Below are 20,980 nucleotides of genomic sequence, written 5' to 3'. Positions count from 1 at the left end.
GTTAAAATTTTTAAAAATTAAAAAACTGTGAGTTTCATTCTATTATTTTTCTGAATTGGATTCTGTCTGATCAACTAATTAATACAAAACTGAACAGCAAACACAAATCTAGCTGAGTAAGGAAAGAGGTAAGCTGATCAGAGTGTCTAGGTCATAGTTTATTTGCAGCTTCACTGAGAATTTAAAACTTCCCATTCTGGTCAAGATGATGTACAAAGTCATGAGTGAGCTTTGGAAGACGTAGGGCCCACCACATACTGGACATCTGACAGTTGAGACACCACATCCTTATTAGCTGCTTATGTATGATTGAGTGGTCACTTTCTTTTAAGCTCTTTTTCTTAATTAAAATTTCTATTTTTATATTATTGTAGATTCCATACAGTTGTAAGACATAATACAGAGAAATCCCATGTGCCCTTTATCCACCTTCTTCTAATGATAACATCTTGCAAAACTAGTACCATATCACAATCAAGGTATTGACATTGATACAATCCACTGATGTTATTGAGATTTTCCCAGTTTTACCCATTGGGTTTATTTGTGGGTGCTTCATTCAGTGAAGTTTATCACATTTGTGGTTTATGTATCCAAAAATGCTATTGCAATATAACATATTTCCATCACCAAGAACTCTTCATCTTGCCCTTCTGTAACCACAATCACTTCCCTTCTGTGTCTACCCCTTCCTTAAACCCTGGCAACCACTAATCTGTTTGCCATTTTAATAATATTGTTTCAAGAATGTTTTATACATGGAATAACAGTATTGTTAGCTTTGGGGAATGGTTTTCTTCACTCAGCCTAGTTCCTTTGAAATTCATCTAAGTGGCTGTGTGTATCAAGTGTTCATTCTTTTTTATTGCTGGGTAGTATTCCATGGATTGGATGTACCACCATTTGTTTATTCGTTTACCTGCCGAAGGGCATCTGGGTTGTTTTGGTTTTTGGTTCTTAGGAACAAAGCTGCAGTGAACATTTACGTACAGGTTTTTGCATGAAAGTACATTTCCATTTCTCTGGGATAAATGCCCAAGAGTGCAATTGCTGTGTATATGGAGATCACGTTTCACTTTATTAGAAACTGCCAAACTGCAACCAGTCAGAATTTAAAATTTAAAATACTGAAAACACCAAAATGTTGGAGAGGTTGCAACGAAACTGTTCACTCATATACAGCTGATGGGAATGTAAAAGGTTACAGCCACTCTGGAAAATAGTTTGGAAATGTTTTTTTAACTTTTAAAAACGACTTGAAGCTAACTATATTGTGGCCTACTGCAGCCTTTCTTATACCATGGACCGCACAGTCCTGCCACTCTTTCTCTTCTCCAACTGAATGAGTGATGACCTGCTAGCCAGCCTCTAACACATGTTTCCAACAATGCTGACATGATAGAAAGGAAATTGCTTGCAATGTGGATATACATTAACAAAGCAGTTTTTCACAGATGTCTTTGAGGAATCTTTACAGATTACTGTGGCCATTGTTAATACGCAAGAGAAGAAAATGCTCAACCTTCTAAAACATGGGCTATTCATTATAAAATGCTTTTGTGGCATAATGTTAGTGTGTATTTGAAAATGTTTTTAAGCAACAAAAAGTAAATGCTTTGCATCTGATGAAACAGAGAGGGTTATTAATGGAGACTGAAGAATATAGAAAACAGCTGCTTAAGGGGAAAGCACTGCAAAATGCTTAAACTAACTTTATCTGCATTCTTCAGTTGAATTCTGTAGTAAAAATGCAGTTTGCTAAAGGCAAACCCCTCCAATAAATATTTTGAAAAATATAACCTATAAAAAGACATAAAATTAATCAAAAGATTATATGCTATAAATATATTTATGAATTTATATAAATTTCATTACCAGAATTATTATTATAGTTTTTGCAATTTACATTTCAACAAATGATGAGAAGGCATATAAACTAAGTCATTTATCCTAATGACAGATGTGGAATAAATGTCTTTAAAAGGTAAAAATATGCACATAGTAAAAGCATGTCATGAGAAGCAAGTATTAACCCAATCCAAGACACATCATGAGAACCATTTGAATGCCTGAGATTTAAGCTGGAGAGAAAATTAAATTATGCACATATCTTTTCCCTTTTTATTGCAGAGGAAATATTCTTTCTAGACAAATTTAAAATCAGATATAAGCAAAAGACTAATAGCAATTCAGAGAAATATTAAGAATTGAGGAGTTTTGTTACATGCATTTTAAATAACGTTATAACAGAGACCTTAATATTTCCCTAAATCAATATGTTAAACAGTATTTTGAACAGCTACTAAATATTACATTGATGGAATATATTCTAAATTAAATAAGCCCCCAGGGTTTATACTTTAGTTTACTTAAAATATTTTAATAACAGAAACACATTGCAGTAACTGTGTTCCACACAAGCACACACACACATATACCTCATTCTATCCTTGGGCACCTGTCTAATTATTGGTTGGAAAAAACTCCTAGCATAACTAAAATGGCACTACCATTTTTTCATAATTAAATTTTTGAGACACATTGCCTAATTCCTTTAAAGTGTCCCAATTTCCATTCCAGCTGGCAGCATGTATTCCTGTTAGTGGGTTCACATCTAAATAATCACTGGATATTTGTTTACTAATCTGATAGGGAAAACTTATTTTAATTCTATCTCTTTAATTAGTATTAAAATTAAAAATTTTCCTATGCTAATTGGACATTTTAATTTCTTTTTATAAAATTTGTTTAAATATTATTTCTCTAAAATGTCTTTATTGAGATTTCATATTTTCAAATTTATAAAGGTTTTCCATATATTAGTTCATGTCCTTGTAAACATTTTCCCAGTTTGTTATTGTACTCATGGTTATTTCAGGCATAAAAATTCTTTAATCTTTCCATAGCAAAATTATATCTTTTTACTTTTTTTAATGTTTTGCTCTAGGAGTTATACTTAGAAGGCTATTTCAAAAAAAGAAGAAAAAGAAATACCTACAGTTATTTCTCTTCTAACTCCTTTGGTATCATGTTTTATATTTAAAATATTTCATTTTAAATTAGTTTTGGAAATGTTATGAAGAATTTTTTTCAGGTTTTATTAATTTAGACAAAGCTCATAATTAATAATAAATTTACAAGTCATTTGCTATTTTGATTAGATGTGTATTAAAATTATAAAATTTGGTGAAGATAATAATATCTTTATAATTTGAATATTCACACTCAGGAAAGTTATTTCTCTCTAGGTTTTCATTCTTAAAATATATTTGTAGTTTTTTTAATACTGTTTAGCTACATATGCATTTCGGTTGTTCTATTGTTATTTCCTATTTTCCCATTATAATTAAAATTAATTTTTTAAAACACCAGGCTCCGGATGCGCAGGCTCTGCGGCCATGGCTCACGGGCCTAGCCACTCCGCGGCATGTGGGATCTTCCCGGACTGGGGCACGAACCCATGTCCCCTGCATTGGCAGGCGGACTCTCAACCACTCCGCCACCAGGGAAGCCCCAAAACACCAACTTTTAATGTTTGCTTTTTTGCTTTATTTATTACATTATTCAATTTTTAAAAGTAGACAGAATATAATATCATTTTCACCACTTTTAGGGAGGCTCCAGACAGGATTGCCTATATAGGACAAATATAATGAATTGACTTTATATGTAAAATCAAAAAGTCATCCTAAAATTTTATTTCTTTCTTCTTCCTTCCCATATATAAATATTGGTAGTTTAGTGATGTATAATAAAAAAGGAAGTTCTTTTGATATGCACAGGTTTTGTTTGAATCATCAGTATAATACTTATTGATTATGTGAATTTAGACAAATACTTTAACCTCCATGTGTTAGGTTTAGAATAATACACATAAGACAAGAGTAAGGATTAGAAAATAAAAGAGTAAGGATTAGATTAAAAAAATAAAGTATTGACTATAATATTTGATTTCTAGAAGACATTCTCTTACTTGTGAAAGATTTCATCAACACCAAAATTATTATTTTTTTAATCTACCAACTACAGGCCAAGGGCTACCATTATTTATTTTTGACATACAAAAAAACTGTGTATAATTAATATATACAACTTAATGAGTTTGTATATAAATATATACCCATGAGACCATCACCACAATCAATGCTGTAAATTATCCATCACCTCCAAAAGTTGCATCCCACTCTCTTACTTATTATTATTATATTATTATTTTGTGATAAGAACATTTACCATAATACTTATTCTCTTAACACATTTTTAACTATAGAATTCCATATTGTTAAATAACCACTGTGCTTACAGTAGATCTGTAGGACTTATTCATCTTATATAACTGAAACTTTGTACCCTTTGACTAGTATCTCTCCATTGGCCGCTCCTCCTAGCCTCTGGCAATCATCATTCCACTCTCTGCTTCTATGAGTTTGACTATTTAGATTCCCCATATAAGTGCTATCATGTGGTATTTGTCCTTCTGTGATTGGCTTATTTCAATTAGTATAATGTCCTCCAGCTTTATCCTGTTGGTTGCAAATGGCAGGATTTCCTTTTTCTTTTAAGGCTGAATTCCATTGGTGTGTGTGTATACCACATTTTCTTTATTTATCCACCGATTGACATTTAGGGTGCTTCCATATTTGGCTCTTGTGAATAATGCTGCTATGAACATTGGAGTGCAGATACATCTTCAAGATCCTGATTTCAATTCCTTTGAATATATACTCAGAAGTAGGATGGCTGGAATGTATGGTAGTTCAATTTTTAATTTTAGAAGGAACCTCTGTACTGTTTTCCATAGTGGCTATACCAATTTACATTTCAACTAATAGTGTACCAGGATTCCCTTTTCTCCTCCTCCTTACTAACATTGTCATTTTTTTTTTTTTTAATAGTCACCCTAACAGGTTTGAAGTGATATCTAATTTTGGCTTTGACTTGTATTTCCCTGATAATTAGTGGTGTTCAGCACCTTTTCATATACCTGTTGACCATTTGTATGTCTTCTTTGCTGAAATATCTATTCAATTCCTTTGCCCATTTTTAATTGAGTTATTTGTTTTTGTTGTTGTTGGGTTATAGGAGCCCCTTATGTAGTTTGGATATTAACCCATTATCAGATATATGGTTTGTAAATATTCCATTACATAAGTTGCCTTTCATTTTGTTGAGTATTTCCTTTGTTGTGCACAGACTTTTTAATTTGACATAATGACACTTGTCTATTTCTGCTTCTGTTGCTTATGAGAGTTTTTATATTAAAAAAGTGCTAAATTTTGTCAGATGTTTTTTCTGTATCCATAGATGATGATATAATTTTCTTTCATTCTGTTAATGTATTCAGTAGTATACCACGCTGATTGTTTTGCAATATTGAACTATCCTTGCATCCCAGGGATAAATCTCACTTGGTGTTAGAGGTAATGGTGTATGATCCTTTAAATGTGCTGTTGAATTCAGTTAGCTAGTATTTTTTAAGGAGTTTTGCATCCATATTCATCACTGGTATTGGCTTCTAGTTTTATTTTCTTGTGGTGTCTTTGTGTGGCATTGGTATCAGGGTGATACTGGCTTCATAAAAAGAGTTGTGAAGTGTAACCTCTTCTATTTTGGAGGAAGAGTTTAAGAAAGATTGTTATTTATTCTTTGTGAAATGTTTGATAAAATTCATCTAGAAGTCACCTGGTCCTGGGCTTTTTTTTGTTGGAACATTTTTGATTATTAATTTAATCTCCTTTTTTGTTATCTGTTTTTTTGTTATCTTAATTCAGCCTTGGTAGGTTGTATGTTTCTTAAAATTATTTATTTTTTTCTAGATTTTCCAAAATATTAGTATGTAGTTATTTATAGTACTCCTTTTGATGTTTTTTTAAAATTTGTTTGATATCAGTTGTAATGTCTCCTCTTCTGTATGTTTTTATTCATTTGAATCTTCACTCTTTTCTTCTTAGTTTAGCTAAGCATTTTTCAATCTTGTTTATGTTTTCAAGAACAAACCCTTAATTTTGTTGATTTTTTTCTGTTGCTTTACTATTCTTTATTTATGGTCTGCTCTATTGTTTATTATTTTCTTCCTTCTAGCTTTTGGCTGAGTTTGTTCTTCTTTTTCTAGTTCCTTGAAATGTAAAGTTAGGTTGTTTATTTCAGATCTTTCTTTTTTTCTTAATGTAGGTGTTTATCACTAAAAACTTCCCTTTTAGAACTGCTTTTGCCATATCCCATGTTTTGGTATGTTGTGATTTTATTTTTATTTTCCTCGAGATATTTTCTAATTTTCTTTCTGATTTATTGTTTTACTCAATGGTTGTCCAAGAGTATGTTTTCTAATTTCCATCTATTTGTTAATTTTTCTGTTTTCCTTTTGTTGTTGATTTCTAGTTTTATTCCATTATAGTCTGAAAAGGTACTTAGAATAATGGCAATCTTCTTAAATTTATTAAGACATATTTTTACATAGCATGTGATCTGTTCTGGAGAGTGTTCCATGGAGCTTGAGAAGAATGTGTATTCTGCGGCTCTTGTGTGGAATGTTCTGTATATGTCTGTTATATTCATTTGACTTATTGTGTAGTTCAAGTCTGCTCTTATTTCCTTATTGATTTAATGTCCGATCTGTCTATTATTGTAAGTGGGACATTGAAGTCTTCCACTATTATTGCTGTCTATTTCTGCCTTCAGAACTGTTAATTTTTTTATGTATTTAGATGATCTGATGTTGGGTGCATAATATTTATGATTGTTATATCTTCTTGTTTAATTGACCCTTTTATAATTATGAAATGACCATTTTTTATCTCTTGTGGCAGTTTTTGGCTTAAGGTCTGTTTTGTCTGGTATAAATATAGCCACCCCTGGTTACTATTTATAAGTATAGCCACTCCTTTTTGGTTACTGTTTGCACAGGTTTTTTTTAAATCATCCTTTCACTTTCAGTGTATGTGTCCTTAAATATAGAATTTGTGCCTTCTACACAGTATATTGTTGTATCTTTTTTTAAAAAATCCATTCCTCCAATCTATGTCTTTTGTTTTGTTTTGATTGGCGTGTTTAATCCATTTACATTAGAGTAATTATTTACAGGCAATGACTTATAATCATTTTAAAAATTCTGTCTCTTTTGTAGTTCCCTGTTCTACTCCTCTCTTGTTATTTTGTCATTTGATGATATTTGTAGTCATATATTTTGATTATTTTCTCTGTCTCTTTTGTATCTTCTATATGTCTTTTCTTTGTGGTTGCCATGAGGCTTGCATAGCTTCTAATTGTTTTTACAGTCTATTTTGGGCTAATAGCTTCAGTCACAATCCAAACTCTATGCTTTTATTCCCCCTTCCCTGCACTTTATTTTGTTAATATGAGAATTTATTTATTTTTATATTGTGTGTCAATTAACCATTTTTTGTGGTTAGAGTTATTCTTAAAACTTTAGTCTTTTAACTTTTATAGTAGTATTTAAAGCAATTTATGTACCACACTTACAGTATTGCATTATTGTATGTTTGTTTATATATTTACCTTTACCTGTGAAATTTATAATTTAATATGCTATTGTATTGCTCTTTAGTGTCTCACATTTCAACTTGAAAAAAAAAATCCCTTTAGCACTCCTTATATATTAGTTTTAGTGGTGATGAATTCCCTCAGTTTATGTTTGTCTGAGCAAGTCTGTATCACACCTTCATTTTTAAAGGATGGTTTTTCCAGGTGTACTAATCTTGGTTGGCAGTTTTTTTTCCCCTTTCAGTTCTTTGAATATATCATTCCACTAATTCCAGACCTGCAAGATTTCGGCTTAGAAATTCACTAAATAGTTGTGGAGGGGTTTATATAGTATGTGACAAGACACTTTTGGTGTTTTCAGAATTCTCTCTTTGTCATGATTTTGTGCAGTTTAATTATAACATGTTTCTGTGCAAATCTCTTCAGGTTCTATATATTTGTGGTCTTTTAAACTTCATGAATTTGGATGTCCATTTCCCTCAAATTTTGGAATTTTTCAGTTATTATTATTTCTTTAAATAAGCTTTCTGCCCCTTTCTCTTTCTCTTCTTCTAGGACTTCCATAATGTGTATATTGATTTATTTGATGATGTTACATAAATCACTCAGGTTTCCTTCACACTTTTCTCGATCTTTTTTTCTTTTTGCTACTTTGGGCAATTTCAAATGATCTAGCTCTTGAGTTCACTGATTTTTTTCTTCAGCTTGATGAGGTCTGTTGTAGAAGCACTCTTATGAATTTTTTACTTTAGTTATCGTGTACTTCAGTTCCAAAATCTATTTTTGGTTATGTTTTATGGTTTCTAACCCTTTGTTGAATTTCTTGCTTTGTTCATATATTGTTTTCCTGATTTCATTTAGTTATCTATCTGTGTTCTCTTGTAGCTCACTGAACTTCTTTAAGATGATTATTTTGAATTCTTTGTCAGGCAATTCATAGATCTCAATTTTTGTATGGTTGTTTATTAGAGATTTATTTTTTCCTTTGCTGGTGTCATGTTTCCTTAGTTTTTTGTGATTCTTGTAGCCTTGCATTGGTATCTGCACATTTGAAAAAGCAGCCACCTCTTCCAGTCTTTACAGACTGACTTAAGCAGGGACAGCCTTTCATCAGCCAGCCCAGCTGAGATTCTTTATGGACACCTGATGGGGTCTCTGGGTCGGCTTGATTCCTGGGTCTGCTGGTGGGTTTTGATCCTGGGCCTGCTCTTGCAAGTCTGGAGCATGTGTATGCAGAGGCCAACGTGATGGTGGGGTACAGTATGGTAGCCGTGGAGCCTGTGTCCAAGGGGGTGGTCCTGAAGCCTGGGCCCGTGGAGTAAGACTGTAGCTGAGAAGCACTGGAGCAAGTTGCAGTCCATTAAGGACGGCTGGTCCTAGGGTTCCTAGTGGAGTCAGACACTCATTTCATTTTCATTCCCTCACAGGAGAGCTCCTGAGCAGAGGGAATCTCTCAGTGCTTCACTGTTAAGGGCTATGGGAAAAGGTTATAAGAGTAAAGTGAAGCTGTCTTTTCTACCCTCCTCAATGCATCTTTTCTCATTTGTGTTCCACCTGGGTGTTGTAATCTCTCACCTGGATTCCTGAGCTCTCATGAAGTTATTTTGTTCCATGCGTGGATGTCAACTTTTTTTCTGTGTGGGAAACTATACTCAACCCCCTTTTTTGTCATCTTGCTGATGACATTCCCTCCAAGATTATTAAGCACCTATTTTATGCAGTCAGTGGTAGAGCAAGTTTCTCCATTAATGGATTTAAGCTCAAATATTAAAGGTGGCATGGGTGGAGAGGAGGAAAGAAAGGTCATAAGTATTCTAATTAATTCATTAATCAGTATGATAGCTCATGAACTGAAGATACTGAGAAGCATTACAAAAATAAGTGGCTAATATATTGAGAGAGACTGGAGTGGAGGTGGCTTGAGTTACAGTAGGGAAGAGCAGCTCCTTTAGTGTGACTCAACTTTTATTAGGTATGAAAAGACTGAACAACAGCAGCCCAAGAAAAGGACGATCTGGTGAACATGCAGTCAGGACTCTTTAAAGGGTAGGAAGAAGAAAAACTTGACTCAAACAAAGTGAAGAAATGTGCAATTTAGCAGGACTCCTATTGAAAATCAAATTACCACAATAATAAATGATCTGAGATACTTACAGTGAATGCAGAGGAACAACAATTCCAATTAGTTGGAGATGATGTAGAAGATGTGGAGAGCAAACAATCGCATTTTAAGATAGTTAATCCTAATTTTTTAAAAAACTCATAAAATGTAAGAAATGAGAGAGAGGCTATAATAGAAGAGAATATTGTTTAAAAAAAAGAGTTGACTCTGTAATTCAAGAATATTATTTGTTGTAGAAAAAATGTGACTAAGAATTATAGGTAAGAAAAATATATTCTAGTTAAATTATTTAATTGTTACGTATTAAAGTAATGGGCACATGCAGAGGGGAAAAAGTCATTTACCAGGAGAAAAAGTCAAGTTGGCATTAGAGTTCCCCGCAAACATTCAACCCCAGAAGACAGTTGTAAATTGTACAATATCCATAAAATTTGGAAGCAAAGAAGGGTGACCCAAGATAATAATTTCCAGCGAAGCTGTCTTTTGCATACATACTGGCAAGCAGTCCATGTTCTCAAGCATTTAAAAATTAGAGATAATCATATAATATATATATAAAACTGCTTCTGGAGTAAAAAGTACTTTATGAAGAAATTCAAGAATATCAGGATTGAAGAAGCTGTGGTAATCAATAGGAGGTTAGCCTTCAGTTTATATTGATATGAAACTAAGGCTAAGCAACCAAGAAATTATGTTTACAAAACAAAATGTATATAAATCTTGGCAATGAAGGAATAAATCTTTGAAATGATAGTAAAGGGAATGTTGAAGGAAGGATAGGAATGCTAATTTGTTAATATTTAAAAGAAGAGAGTAAGTAGATAGTCTCAAATTAAACTGTGGTTTATTTTAGTTAAAACAATGATGTTTGATAAAACTATTTTTCTTTCTTAACTTTAGAGCATCACTTAGCTCTAAGTGACAATGATTTATCTCAAGTTTAGTGATCACTTTAGTTTTACATCAGCAACAATTTTTTGTTTCTCTCAATTGGGCTAAAGCTAAATGTAAAACACTTCCAGAATCATCTTTGTTGATCTTTCTATCCATGTGCATAGAGATAGACCTGAAATAATATTCTTCTCATAATATTGATGGTCATTCTGGTCATAGGATTTGGGTTAATAGGGTGCTTTCATTTTAATGTTATTTCAAATTATACTAAATATATATAATTTCAAAATATTAGGGCCAATTTCATTTTTTCATTATAAATCAGACTATCAGTTTCTTTATTTTTTGCTTGCTCCTGAAGGTATTGCACTGATAAGGACAGCCAGAAAGGTCAGCAGCCAATTTCCCCAGGTTCTTTCTTCCTAGAGACGGAGTGCCAGCAATCATTCAAAGGCTAGCCAGGAGTAGCACTGAAGTCTTTTTAGTAATATCCCCACACATCCATCAGAATTATTGATGTGCTGATATGTCCCAGGAAATCTTGTTGCTCCTCAGTGATAACAAGGACTCTGGATGTGTCAATCAGATCCTGTCATTGTAATTATTTCCCATATTGTCATAGCTGAGTTGAGGCTGCAGCTCTACCACAATAAACATGTTATAATTAGTTCTGCTAACAGCATTTTGTAAAGAAGAGCTTATTGTTAAGTGAAATGTATTTTTGCATGGGTACCAAGTCATGCCTTCTCCATTTTGCCTGGCATTTCTTTGTTTATAATTGATAGATGAACATATGCTAGTTTCATGTCTTTAGAATCAAAGAATCAATGGCAGATTTTCAGCTGTGTGGATGATTGATGTAATTCACAGCTTGGATTTATATAGTGTCCTTGGGCAAGGAACAAGGAGTGTTTTTGTCACACGTACTCTGCAAACCCCAGTCACATGGATTAGAGACATGGTAGGGTGAAGAAGCATGTTGGGCATCTTAGATTCAGGAGTTCTTCATCTTGCATCCTAGGTCTTTCACTTACCTTGTAATCTTAAACAATTTAGTCAATGTTTCTGAAACAATCCTAACATTTAAAAAAGCATAAATAAAATAAAAGTGCAGAAGTGGTTCTTTCATATATCAAACAACTTTTGTTTTGACTGTGCTTTTGAAAGGTTGAATTCCAGTTTCATTGAGAACATCATGACTAAGTATTTTAATTAAAGGTAGGCATATATGATAGTGCTTCTTTATGTTGAATTTTAATGTCCACCTGGAAACTGTCATTTTTGTTTTAGAAAATGAATAAAAAGTTAAGAGAGAACAGCTTCAAGGTACAATGCCTGTATCATATATTTGTTAAAATAGGAGCACAACAATGATTTAGGTAGACTCTTTTCTGATGATCAGTACATAAAGATATATTGTCAGCATAATATAGTATTTAAGCCACTAAATATCCATTAGCATTTTGATAAAATAAATAGTCCCTATTAATAAATAAAAGTGCTAGGATTATTTATTTCAAAATGCTAAAATAAACACAATGCTCACTAAAATATTTGGAAATACAAGGATGACAGATAAAAAACAGAAAAGCACACTTCCACACCCTGTTGTCTGGACTAAATGTAGCAGCTGTGGCAGAGCCTCAAAGACTATACCAGAACCTGAACTCTAACCCTTTCCATTTTCCTTACCCTTCCCCATGAGCTCCAAATTGGTGGCTGGAAAGGGGCCGCAGTACCTAATCTGTAATCCCTAATGTCACAGGATGCAGAACAGCTGACCCAGAGAGTGATTTTTCCCAAGTCTGAATTTACAGGTTCCAAGCTAGAGGCAAACTGCTCCTCACTGGGGGTTGCTTGCTCAGTCAGGGAACATCCCCAGATGCAACAGTTTGCACTGTATCTGAAAGCACCCCAGAGTTTACTCACAGCAATATGCACAGTCCCTTTAATCCTGGAACAGAACTTCACTGAAATATTTTGCAAAGTATCTGTCCTTCAACAGGTGACAGAATACTAGTAGTACTTTTGTCCTTTGGTGATCTTAGATCACTTTTAACAGGATCACCATATGATCTATATTTTTAAATAAAATAATCCATCAAATCATCTTTCAGCCTTGTGAAGAATCTTCATGATATTGAATAAAATCATAGAGACTGAGTCAGGAGATGAGAAAAGCTGAAGTTCTGTGTTGCACAAGCTTCAAAATCCTACAATTCCTGTGTTATAAGATTGCAAACACCAGAGTCTTTGACAAGAATAATATAGGCAATGCAGGGAGCAAGTCAAACAAAAATGGATATGCATACTACACTTTTGGAGATGACCCATTCCTCCAGTAACAAAATGTTCTATATCATGTCAATCAACAAGGTAAAGTGAAAGTATCATTAGGCTGAAAGAAATAGGATGCTGAAGTTCTGGTAGTAGCAGCTCCACTGGTTACTGGCAATATATCTTTGGCTCTAATTTCATAGTCCTAAATTTCCCCATTGTTTAGATGAGAGATTATTAGAGTTTTCAAGTAGGAAAAGTTATAATCTTTAGGGAATGGAGGCAAAATTCATTTTTTGCTCAATTTGAGATTCCTTTTCTTTTTACCATTATTACTTAAAAATTAGACAATCACTCAATTAGCTTCTCATTGGAACTGGGGACATTTAGATCAGATATGTAAAATGATAGTCTTTCAGGCTTCCCCGGTGGCTCACTGGTTAAGAATCCACCTGCCAATGCAGGGGACATGCGTTTGAGCCCTGGTCCGGGAAGATCCCACATGCTGCGGAGCAACGAAGCCCGTGCGCCACAACTACTGAAGCCCCTGCGCCTAGAGCCCGTGCTCCGCAATAAGAGAAGCCACCGCAATGAGAAGCCTGCGCACCGCAGCAAAGAGTAGCCCCTGCTCATTGCAACTAAAGAAAGCCCGCGTGCAGCAACGAAGACCCAATACAGCCATAAACAAACAAACAAACAAATAAATAAATTTATGTTAAAAAAAAATAGTCTTTCCAAAAGAGTGCCAAAGCAGCCAGAGGAATTGTACAGAAAAGACTGCATGCCTAGCATAAAGTAAGGCTTATGCTGAAACCATGGTAACTTCGTTTACTCCTCTCTTTTTTTCTTGCATGCAAAACGTCAGCATAGTTTGTTGGCTGTACCCTTACAATGCATCCAGGCTTCAAGCACTTCTAACTACTCTCACCATCCCACCTCAGTCCATGACCTATCATTTCTTGCCTGGATTCTTAGCATTGTTGGTGTCCCTGCTTCCACCTTTCTCCCCAACAGTCTAATATTAACACAATAGCCGGAGCCTTCCTTTTAAAGCAAAAGGTGTTACTTCTTCGATCAGAATCCCTCAGCAATTAAAAGCTAAGGTCCTTATATTGACCTGACTAGTTAACCCTGTTTCTTCTACATCTCTGAACTCAACTCCTACCTCTCCCACTTCCATAAACTTTGCTTCAGCCACACTGGACGCTGGTTCTTCAACACGCCAAGCATCCTTTAACCTCTAGAAATGTTCACTTGATGTTTTCTCTGTTTGAACCTATTCTTCTAGATACAGTTGTGATTTGTCACTCATCTGCTTTAAGCCTGTCTGTGTTCATTCAGATGTCACTTTATGGACATACATGTGGTGGTGGCCGCCAGGAAGGAATGAGGGGCTTTCTATAATTACCTCAAAAAAAATAGCAACTTTCTACCATTTCTGTCAATATCTATCATCATTTCTGTCTTTATAGCATATACAGTCATCATTACATATTATCTTCATAATATATTTTGTCTATCTTTTCTCTCTAAGCTGAAAGGATCTTCTTTTGGTTTTACTGACTGGTGTATTTTTAATGCTTATGTACACACTGCTATATTTAAAATAGATAACCAACAAGGACCTACTGTATAGCACAGGGAACACTGCTCAATATTCTGTAATAACCTAAATAGTAAAAAAAATTTGAAAAAGAATAGGTACATGTATATGTATAACTGAATCACTTTGCTGTACACCTGAAACTAACACAACATTGTTAATCAACTATGCTCCAGTAGAAAATAAAAATTAAAAAAAAAAAAACAAGAGGCACTAGGTGATGCATCCACTCCAGTCTGCTAGCCAGGGTTCTCCCTGTCATATGTCCCTTCTCTTCTTTAAGAAAAAGCTACTATCATACCAGAATCACAACCTCCAGGAATTACTTTCAGGATATAACAGAATTCTTAGAGTTTATATTGATAACCCATTTATTATTGTAAACCAAATGTCAACGGATTCTGATAAGTTCTTTTTCCTTGTGTTCCATCATTTATATCCAATGCAAACTCCTATATTCTTTACCCCAACAAAACTCTCCAATAATTTACTCCTTCCTGAACCCTTCTGTTAGTGTTTCTCTTTCATGATTGACACACTGCTCTATGTTCTCAGCCTACTTACTGATGGTCTTCTTATCACCTCTTTGTTTTTGCTGAAGACACTATTTCTCTCCAGTTTCCTCAAATGTGTCTGGTGTATTTTCTTATGTCCTATAAAGCAAGACTGAGGGAGCTTATCTTTCCTTTCCTTGTCCTTTTGTCTGACATTACCACTAGAAAATCATATCTCTTACATCATGTCCAACTTACAAGTCACACCATTTTGTTTATGTTATATTAAATCAGTACTATATTTCTTTCCTTTGTGGTTTCTATCAAAAATGTAATTATTTTATTCATTTTTATATAATTGCATTATTTCTCCTTGGATGTATATGACATACTGTAGGATTTAATAACTATTTGTTTTATGAAATAATGACTTTTTATTTTTTAAAAAAACCCTTTGTATTACTTTGAAGTTAATACTGTGAAACAACACTCTCCTTTGCAATATTGTAATTTATAAGAAACATGTATTTGGTCATTCATTTGAGGAAAATATATTTCTCATATACATTTGGTCTTTGTCCGTGGTTCCTGGCTTGCAGCTCCCAAAAATCTATGGTCAGACCCCCCAGATGGGATCTCCACATCTTTCAGAAATGTAATATATGTTCCTAAATTATTTCACTCTCCCTTTATCTGCAACAACTGTTTCCAAACTTTACTTTTAGTTAATAGTTATTTACTTTTTAATCTGAGAGTTTAATCATCATTTGCTTCAGAAAGCTCTTATTGATTCCCACTGGATTAATTTCCCTTGACATATATTCTCATAGCACCTTCAATTTTTCTTTGTGGTTTAACTTATCACCCTATTGATTACTTGTTCAATGTTTAACTTTCCCATAAAAATTAATCTCCATAAAGAATGGGTATTATATTTACCTATTTCACAGTTGTACCTTTAGTCCCAATACAGCTTTTTCTCATAGCACGTTTTCAGAAATATTTCTCTGCAATCAAAGACAATTTTCCTTTACAACAGAAACAAGAAAGGATGAAAATGGCGTCTTCTTTTCTCAACTTAATTGTCCTTTTAATCCTCGAAATCCATTGTCATCCAATTCATTAGGACGGTTTGATCAGAATAACCTACACTCATTGACCCTACTGTGATGTTAACACAGGCCTGTAATGAACTAAATGCACAAACTCCTCTTCCTATTTTAACCCATTCCTGCCTTCAGACTCAGTTCAAGACTTTGTTGTCCTAAGAAGAGGAAGAACAATATAGGAGGAATATTACAGTCTTGAAGGCAGATTAACTATGTTTCTAAACCCGTCTCTTCAACTTAATGGCTATGAACTTTGGAAATTTGTAATATATTGAGCCTGACAATTCTTACCCTTGTCAGTATATAATTACAAAATCTGCCTTAATGTATTTTGTGAGGGCTTTTAAGCAATACATGCTGAAAGTGCCTGATAATATATGGACATACACTCAATATCTGTCAAATCCCCCTAGTGGAATAGGGATCTTTTCCTCTCCTCTTCTGACTTACTTGTTTTAGCTCAATGCTGGGGGAATATCTGCCCGTAAGATTAGCCCCTCTGTTTCGGAGGGCAGTTAATTTGATTGGAACATTTTCTGAGCTAAAGTCAGTTAAGGGCTGTGTATGTATGTATGTATGTATTTATTTATGTTTACTGTGTTAAAGGAGGGAGTAGGGTCTACTCTTCCTCTTCCACTTTCAGTTTTCTGTCATATGTGCACTCTGGCAGTCTGTGTTCTGAAGCCAGCAATGCCATATTTGCTCATGTAATAGGTGGATTTACAGAATGCTCCATAGTCGCAACTGTTCTGAATTAAAGTAGGGCTCAAGAACCTTCTCTCAGGCTCGCAGGCCAAGGCTAGGTGTGCCTGGCATTCTAGCTATGTGCTGATTTTTATTGTGGTATAGCTATTTTTCAGTTGAAGCTTTATTATAATATGTTTATTTTCATTAAAACTCTTAGCAAGTTTTTGTTCTGAACTTCAGACATAACTTCAGTTACTTTTTTAGTTCATTTTGTAGTTAGAAAGATTTGGGTTCAAAACCTAATTATTTTTATTCTTATTTCTGTGAGGATTTTTTTAGCCTTATTGACTATATCACTTATCCCCTCTATGAAATGAGGAACATTACATCCACATCTGTGAAGGCTGTGAGAATTAAATGGGAAAATGCATGTAATCATATGTCCCAACACACATCATGATCGATAATTATTAGTCCCTTTTATATTTTTTAAGCATAATGCACTGTGTTCTTCCTGAAGGTAGACTTGTGTATTCACAATGGTTTAAAATCCCACATCTTGTTACTTTCAGGAATACATCACACATTGAAGGGACTGAAGACTCATCTGTGTCCCTGTTACATCTAAGGTGAACATTGCCTTCTATTTTATGACACAACCAGGTGATTGAGCCAAAATTTGATACATGCCTGTTTGCCTGGATAGTAGGTATTTATTATTATTGTTATTACTTTATTTTACTTTTATCATCAAAAGTTTAGGGAGAAGGAGGAAGTGGAGCAATCTGATAGAAATCTGATAGAATCATTTCTGTGGAGCATGGACTTTGGTTTTATTTTTTCTTGCTTCACATTTAAGCAATTTTATTTTCAACATGCAAACCAAACTGCCAGAGAGAAACTGAAATCAAATATAAAAGGACCATTAAGAAATATGGAAGACAGATTGAAAAGTCCCATCAGACATTTATAAGTAACTATAGAAGATGATGGGAAAGTAATATATAAAGAGATAATATGTGAGCATTCTGAAAATTAAAAACAGTTATGCCTTTTGATTGCAAAACCTCTGAAAACCAAGGAAGTTTTTAAAAAATTAGTAAATCCAAATCCACCTATATTTTAGGGAAACTATAAAATATCAAGAAAGAAAATCTTACAAACTACCATAAAAGTAAGCACGTTGATGACAAAGTAATACTAATTAGCTGACATACTTCTCATAAACAAAAGTAGAAAAAACAATGCAGTTTGTTAATACGTATCAGTCACAGAGGGAAACTTATTGTAAATTAAAATTGTATACACAGTTACACTATCAGTAAAGAGAGAAAGAAAAATAAAACATTTGCTGATATATAAAAAACATAATTTTATCATGGATAGACCCTCAATACAGGAGTCATAAATCATAAAAATTGTGGGTTATTTGAAGAGTGGTGAATACAGGAATTTTAAATCATGTGAGCAATTTTTATTTTGTGTTGACAATGAAAAATAAATTGTTTTGCACAATGAAAGTAAAGCTAGAAAATAAAACAAATAGTAATAAGATGGAGAAATGCTCAATGCTCACTTAAAATATCTTACATCTTCTTGATATATTCTAGGAGGATATAATTTGAAATAGTTTGACTTTGTAAAAAAATTTCCGTGTCTATATGTTGTATTTAAAAATTAAAAACAAACACACACATAAATAGAAATAGCTTTCTACAAGTATGAAATACAGAAAAAAAGAAAGTGAATAAAACAATGGAAATAAGAAAATAGGAAATAGAGTACAAAAAAAAAAAGGGCCTAAGTAAGTCAGTAACCAGAATAAGTGTTAAGCATTTATTCCTTTTTTTGCCTTTTTCTCTTTTTTGTAGCATGTTTATTGGAGTATAATTGATTTACAATGGTGTGTTACTTTCTGCTATATAACACAGTGAATCAGCTATACATATACATATATCCCCATATCTCCCTCTTGCGTCTCGCTCCCACGCTCCGTATCCCACCACTCTAGGTGGACACAAAGCACCGAGCTGAACTCCCTGTGCTATGCGTCTGCTTTCCACTAGCTATCTATTTTACATTTGGTAGTGTATATATGTCCATGCCACTCTCTCACTTTGTCCCGGCTTACCCTTCCCTCTCCCCATGTCCTCAAGTCCATTCTCTACGTCTCCGTCTTTATGCCTGTCCTGCCCATAGGTTTTTCAGAACTTTTTTTTTTTATTCCATATATATGTGTTAGCATACGGTATTTGTTTTTCTTTTTCTGACTTACATCACTCTGTATGACAGTCTCTAGGTCCATCCACCTCACTACGAATAACTCAGTTTCGTTTCTATTTTTGGATTGGGTTGTTTTTTTGGTATTGAGCTGCATGAGCTGCTTATAAATTTTGGAGATTAATCCTTTGTCAGTTGCTTCGTTTGCACATATTTCCTCCCATTCTGAGGGTTATCTTTTCGTCTTGTTTATGGTTTCCTTTGCTGTGCAAAAGCTTTTAAGTTTCACTAGGTCCCATTTGTTTATTTTTGTTTTTATTTCCATTTCTCTAGGTGGGGGGGTGGGTCAAAAAGGATCTTGCTGTGAAATATATAATAGTGTGTTCTGCCTATGTTTTCCTCTAAGAGTTTTGTAGTTTATTTGAGTTTATTTTTGTGTATGGTGTTAGGGAGTGTCCTAATTTCATTCTTTTACATGTAGCTGTCCAGTTTTCTCAGCACCACTTATTGAAGAGGCTGTCTTTTCTCCACTGTATATTCTTGCCTCCTTTATCAAAGATAAGGTGACCATATGTGCATGGGTTTATCTCTGGGCTTTCTATCCTGTTCCATTAGTCTATATTTCTGTTTTTGTGCCAACCATTACTGTCTTGATTACTGTAGCTTTGTAGTATAGTCTGAATTCCGGGAGCCTAGTTCCTCCAGCTCTGTTTTTCTTTCTCAAGATTGCTTTGGCTATTCAGGGTCTTTTGTGTTTCCATACAAATTGTGAAATTTTTTGTTCTAGTTCTTGGAAAAATGCCATTCGTAGTTTGAAAGGGATTGCATTGAATCTGTAGATTGCTTTGGGTAGTATAGTCATTTTGACAACGTTGATTCTTCCAATTCAAGAACATGGTATATCTCTCCATCTGTTTGTATCATATTTAATTTCTTTCATAAGTGTCTTATAACTTTCTGCATACAGGTCTTTTTTCTCCTTAGGTAGGTTTATTCCTAGGTATTTGTTACTTTTTGTTGCAATGATAAATGGGAGTGTTTCATTAATTTCTTTTCAGATTTTTTCATCATTAGTGTGTAGGAATGCAAGAGATTTCTGTGCATTAATTTTGTATCCTGCTACTTTACCAGATACATTGATTAGCTCTAGTAGTTTCGTGGTAGCATCTTTAGGATTCTCTTAGTATCATGTCATCTGCAAACAGTGACAGTTTTAGTTCTTCTTTTCTGATTTGGATCCTTTTATTTCTTTTTCTTCTCTGATTGCTGTGGCTAAAACTTCCAAAACTATGTTGAATAATAGTGGTGAGAGTGGGCAACCTTGTCTTGTTCCTTATATTAGTAGAAAAGGTTTCAATTTTTCACCATTGAGAACGACGTTGGCTGTGTGTTTGTCATATATGGCCTTTATTATGTTGAGGTAGGTTCCCTCTATGCCTACTTTCTTGAGGGTTTTCATTGTAAATGGCTGTTGAATTTTGTCAGAAAGTTTTTCTGCATCTATTAAGATAATCATATGGTTTTTCTCCTTCAATTTGTTAAAATGGTTTATCACATTGATTTGCATATATTGGAGAATCCTTGCATTCCTGGGATAAACCCCACTTGATCATGGTGTATGGTCCTTTTAATGTGCTGTTGGATTCTGTTTGCTGGTATTTGGTTGAGGATTTTTGCACCTATGTTCATCAGTGATATTGACCTGTAGTTTTCTTTTCTTGTGACATCTTTGTCTGGTTTTGGTATCAGGGTGATTGTGGGCGCATAGAATGAGTTTGGGAGTGTTCCTCCTTCTGCTGTATTTTAGAAGAGTTTGAGAAGGATAGGTGTTAGCTCTTCTCTAAATGTTTGATAGAATTCGCCTGTGAAGGCATCTGGTCCTGGGCTTTTGTTTGTTGGAAGATTTTTAATCACAGTTTCAGTGCTTGTGATTGGTCTGTTTATATTTTCTATTTCTTCCTGGTTCAGTCTCAGAAGGTTGTGCTTTTCTAAGAATGTGTCCATTTCTTCCAGGTTGTCCATTTTACTGGCATATAGTTGCTTGTAGTAATCTCTCATGATCCTTTGTATTTCT

This window comes from Physeter macrocephalus, chromosome 20 (assembly GCF_002837175.3).
Source record: "Physeter macrocephalus isolate SW-GA chromosome 20, ASM283717v5, whole genome shotgun sequence".
NCBI lineage: Eukaryota > Metazoa > Chordata > Mammalia > Artiodactyla > Physeteridae > Physeter > Physeter macrocephalus.
Note: the sequence above shows the minus strand (reverse complement) of the source record.